The sequence below is a fragment of the Ahaetulla prasina genome, chromosome 18 (genome assembly GCF_028640845.1).
Source record: "Ahaetulla prasina isolate Xishuangbanna chromosome 18, ASM2864084v1, whole genome shotgun sequence".
Classification (NCBI taxonomy): Eukaryota; Metazoa; Chordata; class Lepidosauria; order Squamata; family Colubridae; genus Ahaetulla; species Ahaetulla prasina.
In genome coordinates, this window is record NC_080556.1 from 6,478,848 (window position 1) to 6,487,586 (window position 8,739).

Sequence of the window (8,739 nt, forward strand, 5' to 3'; positions counted from 1 at the left end):
GAGCAACTAAACCCCTCCCCCACAGCATGTGAGCCTGAAGAATGTGAGGCCAGTCATGAGCTAGGATTGCCAACAGCTGGAGGCTGGAGAGATCCTCGCTTCCGGAGAGTTGAGAGGCGACGTCAGCAAAAGGAAGGGAGGGGCAGGCCTGGATAAGTGCTGAGTCATGGAGCCACACCCCATGGCCTATATAAAGGACCTGCTTTCTGGCATTCTCTGAGTCAGGCAAAGTCTAACTTGGATTGCTGAAGTCACTTCCTGGTCTCCTGCCTGCCTTGAGAAATCTGATAGGACTTTGGCAGAGCTGCAGAGGCACGTTTGATACGGACTTCCCCGACCTGGCCGTCAGCGGAGGACTGGGACACGACACTAGCTAAGATTCTGTGCAGTTCGGAGAATCCCCAAATCCCACTCCTGGCTGGCCCCGCCCACCCTGCCCTGCCCCTCCCGGGAGTCCCCACACGGCCCGTTTTGGATGCAGGTAAATGCAGAGCACACACAGAGCAGAGGTGTATTCGCTTATCTCCGCTACCGGTTCGCAAATGTGAGCTTGGACGCGCCACCTCAGCGCATGCGCAAGACCGTCCGCGTATGCACAGAGGGTAAAAAATGGGACATGATGATGGGCGGGTGGGCGGAGCCTCCCACTGCTGCCACTTCTCCCGAACCGGATAGAACCGGCTGAGGTGCAGAGGCTTGGGGAGGGCGAAAAACGGGCCTACCTGAAGTTCAGGAAGGGCCTCCAGAGCCTGGGGAGGCGTGTTTTCGCCCTCCCGGAGGCTCAAGAAAAGCCTTTGGAGCCTGGGGAGGGCAAAAACACTCTCCGCCATGGTGCAGGAGGCTGACTAAGCCACACCCACCGTGGCCACACTGACCCAGCAACCAGGCAGAGAACCCCTTGCTAAAAATTTTGAAGCCCACCCCTGAATAGACACCCAGAGTGGTCCATACTGGTTTTCCAGAATCAAGCTTTTCAAACGTATCAGCGACAGCCGTTCCTCAAGGGGGCAAACTTCCCCCTATTTCCCCCATACAGGTAGTCCTTGACGTACAACCATTTGTTTAAAGATGGAAGCTACATCGGCCCTGGGGGGGGGGGAGGTGACTTACGACTGTTTTCCACACTTACGACCATTGCATGATCGAAATTCGGACGCTTGGCAGCCGGTTCACATTTACGACGGTTGCAACGTCTCGCGGTTCCCTTCTGACAAGCAAAAATCAAGGGGGAAGCCCGATTCAACTTCCCAACCAGGTTGTCCTAACTTAACGGGTGGCAGCGATTCACTTAACGATGGTGGCAAGAAAGGTGGTTACAACGGGGCGAAAAAACTCACCTGAGCACCATCTCGCTTAGGGATGGAAATTGGGGGGCTCAGTTGCGGCCTCGCGTTGAGGCAGGGGTGAAATCCTCTGCGGATCGCCGCTGGTTCGCTGTCTGCGCATGTGCGGTGCATGCCGAAAGCACACTGCGCGCTCATGCGCGATACACCCCAAACGTGTGGTTCGCACAGAAAAAGAAAACTTCACTAGGTAAGTAGAGCAGCGAGGGGAGGAACTGCTGTGCCGCGCGATTTAGCTTCATTAGAAAGCAGGATTTCCTGCTTTCTAGCGAATATAAACCGTGCGGCACAGCTGATTGTTGGAAATACCGGTTCAGAGAAACCGGTAGATTTTTTTAACTACCAGTTCTCCCGAACCGGTAGCTTTTTTTTACTACCGATTTGCCCAAACCAGTAGTTTTTATCACTACCGGTTTGTCCGAACCGGTAGTTTTTATCACTACCAGTTTGCCCAAACTGGTAGTTTTTATCACTACCAGTTTGCCCAAACTGGTAGTTTTATCACTACCAGTTTGCCCAAACCAGTAGTTTTATCACTACCAGTTTGCCCAAACCAGTAGTTTTATCACTACCAGTTTGCCCAAACTGGTAGTTTTATCACTACCAGTTTGCCCAAACCAGTAGTTTTATCACTACCAGTTTGCCCAAACTGGTAGTTTTATCACTACCAGTTTGCCCAAACCAGTAGTTTTATCACTACCAGTTTGCCCAAACCAGTAGTTTTATCACTACCAGTTTGCCCAAACCAGTAGTTTTATCACTACCAGTTTGCCCAAACCAGTAGTTTTATCACTACCAGTTTGCCCAAACCAGTAGTTTTATCACTACCAGTTTGCCCAAACCAGTAGTTTTATCACTACCAGTTTGCCCAAACCAGTAGTTTTATCACTACCAGTTTGCCCAAACCAGTAGTTTTATCACTACCAGTTTGCCCAAACTGGTAGTTTTATCACTACCAGTTTGCCCAAACTGGTAGTTTTATCACTACCAGTTTGCCCAAACCAGTAGTTTTATCACTACCAGTTTGCCCAAACCAGTAGTTTTATCACTACCAGTTTGCCCAAACCAGTAGTTTTATCACTACCAGTTTGCCCAAACCAGTAGTTTTATCACTACCAGTTTGCCCAAACCAGTAGTTTTATCACTACCAGTTTGCCCAAACCAGTAGTTTTATCACTACCAGTTTGCCCAAACCAGTAGTTTTATCACTACCAGTTTGCCCAAACTGGTAGTTTTATCACTACCAGTTTGCCCAAACCAGTAGTTTTATCACTACCAGTTTGCCCAAACTGGTAGTTTTATCACTACCAGTTTGCCCAAACCAGTAGTTTTATCACTACCGGTTCTGTGGGCGTGGCTTGATGGGCGTGGCAGGGAAGGATATTGCAAAATCCCCATTTCCTTCCCACTCGGGGGGGGGGAGGATATTGCAAAATCTCCATTCCCACCCCACTCCTGGAGGAAGGATATTGCAAAATCTCCATTCCCACCCCCACTCTGGGGCCAGCCAGAGGAGGTATTTGCCTGTTCTCTGAACGACTCAAAATTTCCGCTACCGGTTCGCCAAAACCTGTCAGAACCTGCTGGATTTCACTCCTGGTTGCACCCCTTTCAAACCAGGTAAATTCCCTCCACCCGTCACCCCCGCCCACCGCCAATTAAACTTTTCTTAACATCTCCCAGTGTCCCAGAGACGGCTGCCTTAGGATTAATTTTTGGAATCCAATTTTGGGGGGTCTTTTTCGGACGCCCGAATTCTTGGCAGGCCTCCCAAGGCAGAGATGTTGTTTCGAAACAAAAGGACTGGGGGAAAAATAATAATAATTTGGATTGAAATTCCCAATCGAGCAGAAACTCAAAAGGGCAAAGCTTGTGTTGGCCGGCTTTTCGTTTTGTCTTCCTGTCTCTCCCAATCCGTCAATTTTTTTTTAAAAAAAGAGGATACTTTGCAACGTTGCTCGTTCTTTTAAGAAACAGAGGAAAAAATACGATAAATCTTATCTGTTGTGGTCTTTTCTGCTGGCTCTGTTAGAAACTTAGCCGTCGCTCCCCAATCCGCAATATAATTAACTTTCTCACCCAGCAAGGGAAAATAGAATATCTGCTCTTATTTCAGGCAGGAGGAGAAAAAAAAAAAAGAGGCTGGATTTAAGTCAATTATCATTTACCTTTTCGGAGATCCGACAAAAACCAGGAGATCTGCCTTTTGGGGGGTTTTTTTGGATTTCACCGAATCATGAGGACTCGCATCTGGGTGCTCCAACTCTGCCTTGTACAGCTAAGCTCCTTCGAAATCGTGGATTGGACATATCACGGTAAGGAGAGGGGGGGGGGAAGCGGGAAAGGACAGCAGAAATGTCTTTTGCTTTTAACCGTGGTCTATTTCAGGGTTGCAAATTGTGCAACGTGGTTAAATGTTAGGTGTCCCAGACTGGACATGCAATCCTAGCTACTCCCAGTTACTATTGAGAGCCTGTTTGTTCTCCTGGTTAAGGCACCCAGCTAGAAAACTAGGAGACTGTGAGTTCCTGCCTTAGGCATGAAAAACCAGCTGAATGACTTTGGACCAGTCCCTTCCCCCCCCCTCCCTCCCTCCCTCTCTCTCTCTCTCCCCCTCCCTCCCTCTCTCTCTCTCTCTCACCAACCCACCTCACAGGATTGTGAGGAAACAACACCATATTTCCTCACAATAACAAAAATTAAAATACAGGAAAATAGGAGGGAAAAGGTGTGGATCTATGTTTGCCACCTTGAATTATTTGTAGAATAGAATAGAATAGAATAGAATAGAATACTCAAAAATAGGAATATAGAGTAGAATAGAATAGAATAGAATAGAATAGAATAGAATAGAATAGAATAGAATAGAATAGAATAGAATAGAGTAGAATAGAATAGAATAGAATAGAATAGAATAGAATAGAATAGAATAATTGAAAATAGGAATAGAATAGAATATTCAAAAATAGGAATATAGAGTAGAGCAGAATAGAATAGAATAGAATAGAATAGAATAGAATAGAATAGAATAGAATAGAATAGAATAGAATAGAATAATTGAAAATAGGAATAGAATAGAATAGAATAATTAAAAATAGGAATAGAATAGAATAGAATAGAATAGAATAGAATAGAATAGAATAGAATAGAATAGAATAGAATAGAATAGAATAGAATTTATTGGCCAAGTGTGATTGGACACACAAGGAATTTGTCTTGGTGCATACGCTCTCAGTGTACATAAAGGAAAAGATACCTTCATCAAGGTACAACACTTACAACACTTAATGATAGTCATAGGCTACAATTAAGCAATCAGGAAACAATATCAGTATAAATCGTAAGGATACAAGCAAAAAAGTTACAGTCATAAGTGGAAAGAGATTGGTGATGGGAACGATGAGAAGATTAATAGTAGTGCAAATTTAGTAAATAGTTTTGACAGGGAATTATTTATAAAGATAAAGGCAAGTAAGTAATAATATTCCAACCATCCCAGGGCAGGAATTCTGGGTCATCGTAACTCAGACATGGCTCCAGAAGAACACTTTAGGGAAACCCCCTCAAATGGCATTGTGGCATTGTAGGTCCTGTTTGCAAACAACAAAAACGTGTGACCTCCTTATGCGGTTCTTTTGGTCCACAATCGGAGCGAAAATTAAGTTACTGGAGCAGAGAGTCACACTGTGCAGAATAATCTTTAAGAATAATTCCATTAGATCTCCACTATGAGAGTGCTAAGGGTCAGTTTTCCTTGCTGGGGAGGAATTAGAAATTCCCCCAGCCGATCTGGAGTGGACCAGTTTAAAGGATGGAGGGGAAAAAGACCTGCAGATGGGTTTTGGCATCCAGTTAGCTCACCTGTGCACATCCCCAAGACACCTGCCAATACTGCAGTACAGACACTTCCTCCCCCCCAGCTTTAAAATCAAGAACAGCCACCACACACTTCTGGATGCCATTATTATTGCATCCAGTGGTTGTTGTTGTTGTTATTATTATTATTATTATAAGGCATCCGGACTCCGTCAACTTCCTGACCTCCGGGCCTTTCGCTGCGAGCTGAAGATGTATCTATTCTTCCGAGCAGGACTGGCATAATATGGGTTTTAAATTGGATTTTAAATGGGGGTTTTATATCATGTCTTTTATAGTTTTAATTTGGCCAAGGTTGAATAAGTTTTTTAAATGGGTTTTATTGTATATTGTATTGTATTTTTATCTGGCTGTTAACTGCCCTGAGTCCTTCGGGAGAAGGGCGGTATAAAAATTAAATTATTATTATTATTATTATTATTATTATTATTATTATTATTATTATTATTATTATTATTATTATTATTATTATTGCATCCAGTGGTGAAATCCAATTTCTTTTACTACCGGTTCTGTGGGCGTGGCTTGATGGGCGTGGCAGGGGAAGGATACTGCAAAAATCCCCATTCCCTTCCGACTCTGGGGGGGGGGAAGGATATTTCAAAATCTCCGTTCCCACCCCACTCCTGGGAGAAGGGTATTGCAAAATCCCCATTCCCTTCCCACTCCGGGGGGGGGAAGGATATTGCAAAATCTCCATTCCCACCCCACTCCTGGGGGAAGGATATTGCAAAATCTCCATTCCCACCCCCACTCTGGGGCCAGCCAGAGGAGGTATTTGCCTGTTCTCTGAACGACTCAAAATTTCCGCTACCGGTTCGCCAGACCCTGTCAGAACCTGCTGGATTTCACTCCTGGTTGCACCCCTTTCAAACCAGGTAAATTCCCTCCACCCGTCACCCCCGCCCACCGCCAATTAAACTTTTCTTAACATCTCCCAACATCCCAGAGACGGCTGCCTTAGGATTAATTTTGGAATCCAATTTTGGGGGGGTCTTTTTCGGACGCCCGAATTCTTGGCAGGCCTCCCAAGGCAGAGATGTCGTTTCGAAACAAAAGGAGTGGGGAAAAAATAATAATAATTTGGACTGAAATTCCCAATCGAGCAGAAACTCAAAAGGGCAAAGCTTGTGTCGGCTGGCTTTTCGTTTTGTCTTCTTGTCTCTCCCAATCCGTCAATTTTTTTTTAAAAAAAGAGAATGCTTTGCAACATTGCTCATTCTTTTAAGAAACAGAGGAAAAAATACAATAAATCTATTTGTTGTGGGCATTCGCTCTGTGCCATCCATAATGCCAGCCAAAGGTTGATGCCTAGTCTGGGACATTAATATGGAAGGAGGTTAAATCTGCTTTTATTTTTTTTTATTATTATTACTATTATTATTATTACTATTATTATTATTATCTCCTTTATTCATTAAACATGAAACGCAGTCAACTGAACATTTAAAAATGTGTCACAAATACCATTGACTGGCGCTAATGGTTGATACGGGTTGCTTCCAGCGTTCTAGGTATCAACCAAGTATCTACTACTTCTTCTTCTTCTTCTTCTTCTCCTTCTCCTTCTCCTTCTCCTTCTTCCTTTTCCTCCTCCTCCTCCTCTTCTTTCCTTCTTCTTCTTCTTCTTCTTCTCCTTCTCCTTCTCCTTCTTCCTTTTCCTCCTCCTCTTCCTCTTCTTCCTCTTCTCCTCCTCCTCCTCCTCCTATTATTATTCCTTTTATTCATCAAACATGAAACACAGTCAACTGAACATTTAAAAATGCATCACAAATACCACTGACTGGCGCTAATGGTTGATACCGGTTGCTGCCAGTGTCCTAGGTATCAGCCAAATATCTTCTTAAAATATACGAACGTTCCCGAGTAGCGCATTTTTTTGCCGTTCCGCTGGTGTTATTGCAGGAACCTGCAATTTCTTGATGTGTTTTGTAAAATTCTTGGACATGGTCCCAAGATGATGATGATGATTAAATTTAAATTAAATTAACAGTAACGGAAGGGACCTTGGAGGTCATCTAGCCCAACCCTCTGCTCACGCAGGAGACCTGCACTAAGGATTCGAACCGCCAAACTGCCCACCTTTCTGATTGGCAAGCTCCGTGTCTTAGCCGCTGAGCCACCTAGTCAGGCAAACAGGAGGATGGTTTCAAAAAGTCCAAAGGAGAAACTCTTTGAGAGGAGAAACCAATTTTCCTCGGAGAGTCTCTTTTGGAGCTATTTTGTTCCCGTAACTTTCCTCCTACGTTGGTGTCCTCTAATAAGGATGGATCGATACCTCTTACTCCTAATGGCGAAGAAGCTACCTTAAAAATCAGGGAGAGAGCCAAGAAAGATTTTTGGACTGGCCGCAAACAGAGCTGGGAGAGTGGGTCGAAGGGAGCACTTAAGAAGCTGAAGGGATTGTTTCAAGGCTTAAAAAAAAAGAAGTTTATTAAAGCCAAGAAAGAGCTTTGGTAATCTGTCAATTCTCCCTGTCTCTAGTTTACAGGGAAGCCCTAGAAATCGTCTCCAAATTTCTTCCATCACCCAAAATTCCCCGAAAAAGAAATTATCTCCCAGCGATTGGCCAGGACCCACCGTAAGGTTTTGAGTTATAATTCATCACTGATAAAGGAGAATATTTGTAATTCTGGGTTTGGAATGGAGGTCCTTCGTGATCTCTGAGCTTGGTTTGTTTTCGTGCAGGCGTTTCGCGACCCAACGAGGTGACCTCATCAGTGCTAGAAGGGAGCGGGGTTTGTGGCGAGGAGGAGGAAGAAGATTGTCGGGTCCTTGGCGCTCTCTAAGCTTGGTTGTTTTCTTGCAGGAGTTTCATTACCCAGCTACATAACACTATCAGTCTAAAAGGGAGTGGGATCTGACAAAGCCTTACTCCCTTCTAGCCCTGACGATGTTTTATCGTTTTATCTAGTCTGGGTAATGAGACATCTGCAAGAAAGCAATCAAAGCACCAAGGAGCCCTCAGGTCAACCCTGAGCTACAAATATCCGTCCTTCCTTCCTTCCTTCCTTCCTTCCTTCCTTCCTTCCTTCCTTCCTTCCTTCCTTCCTTCCTTCTCTCTCTCTCTCTCTCCTTCCTTCCTTCCTTCCTTCCTTCCTTCCTTCTCTCTCTCTCTCCTTCCTTCCTTCCTTCCTTCCTTCCTTCTTTCTCTCTCTCTCTCTCCTTCCTTCCTTCCTTCCTTCCTTCCTTCTTTCTCTCTCTCTCTCTCCTTCCTTCCTTCCTTCCTTCCTTCCTTCCTTCCTTCCTTCCTTCCTTCCTTCCTTCCTTCCTTCTTTCTCTCTCTCTCTCTCCTTCCTTCCTTCCTTCCTTCCTTTCTTCCTTCCTTCCTTCCTTCCTTCCTTCCTTCCTTCCTTCCTTCCTTCCTTCCTTCCTTCCTTCCTTCCTTCCTTCCTTCCCTTTGGTACTAGCACTGATGATGTTAGCTAGTTGGGTAATGAGATATTCTGCAAGAAAACCACCAAGCTCAGAGAGCACCAAGGACCTCACAATATATGTTTGATTTCATTTAGTAAAGGAT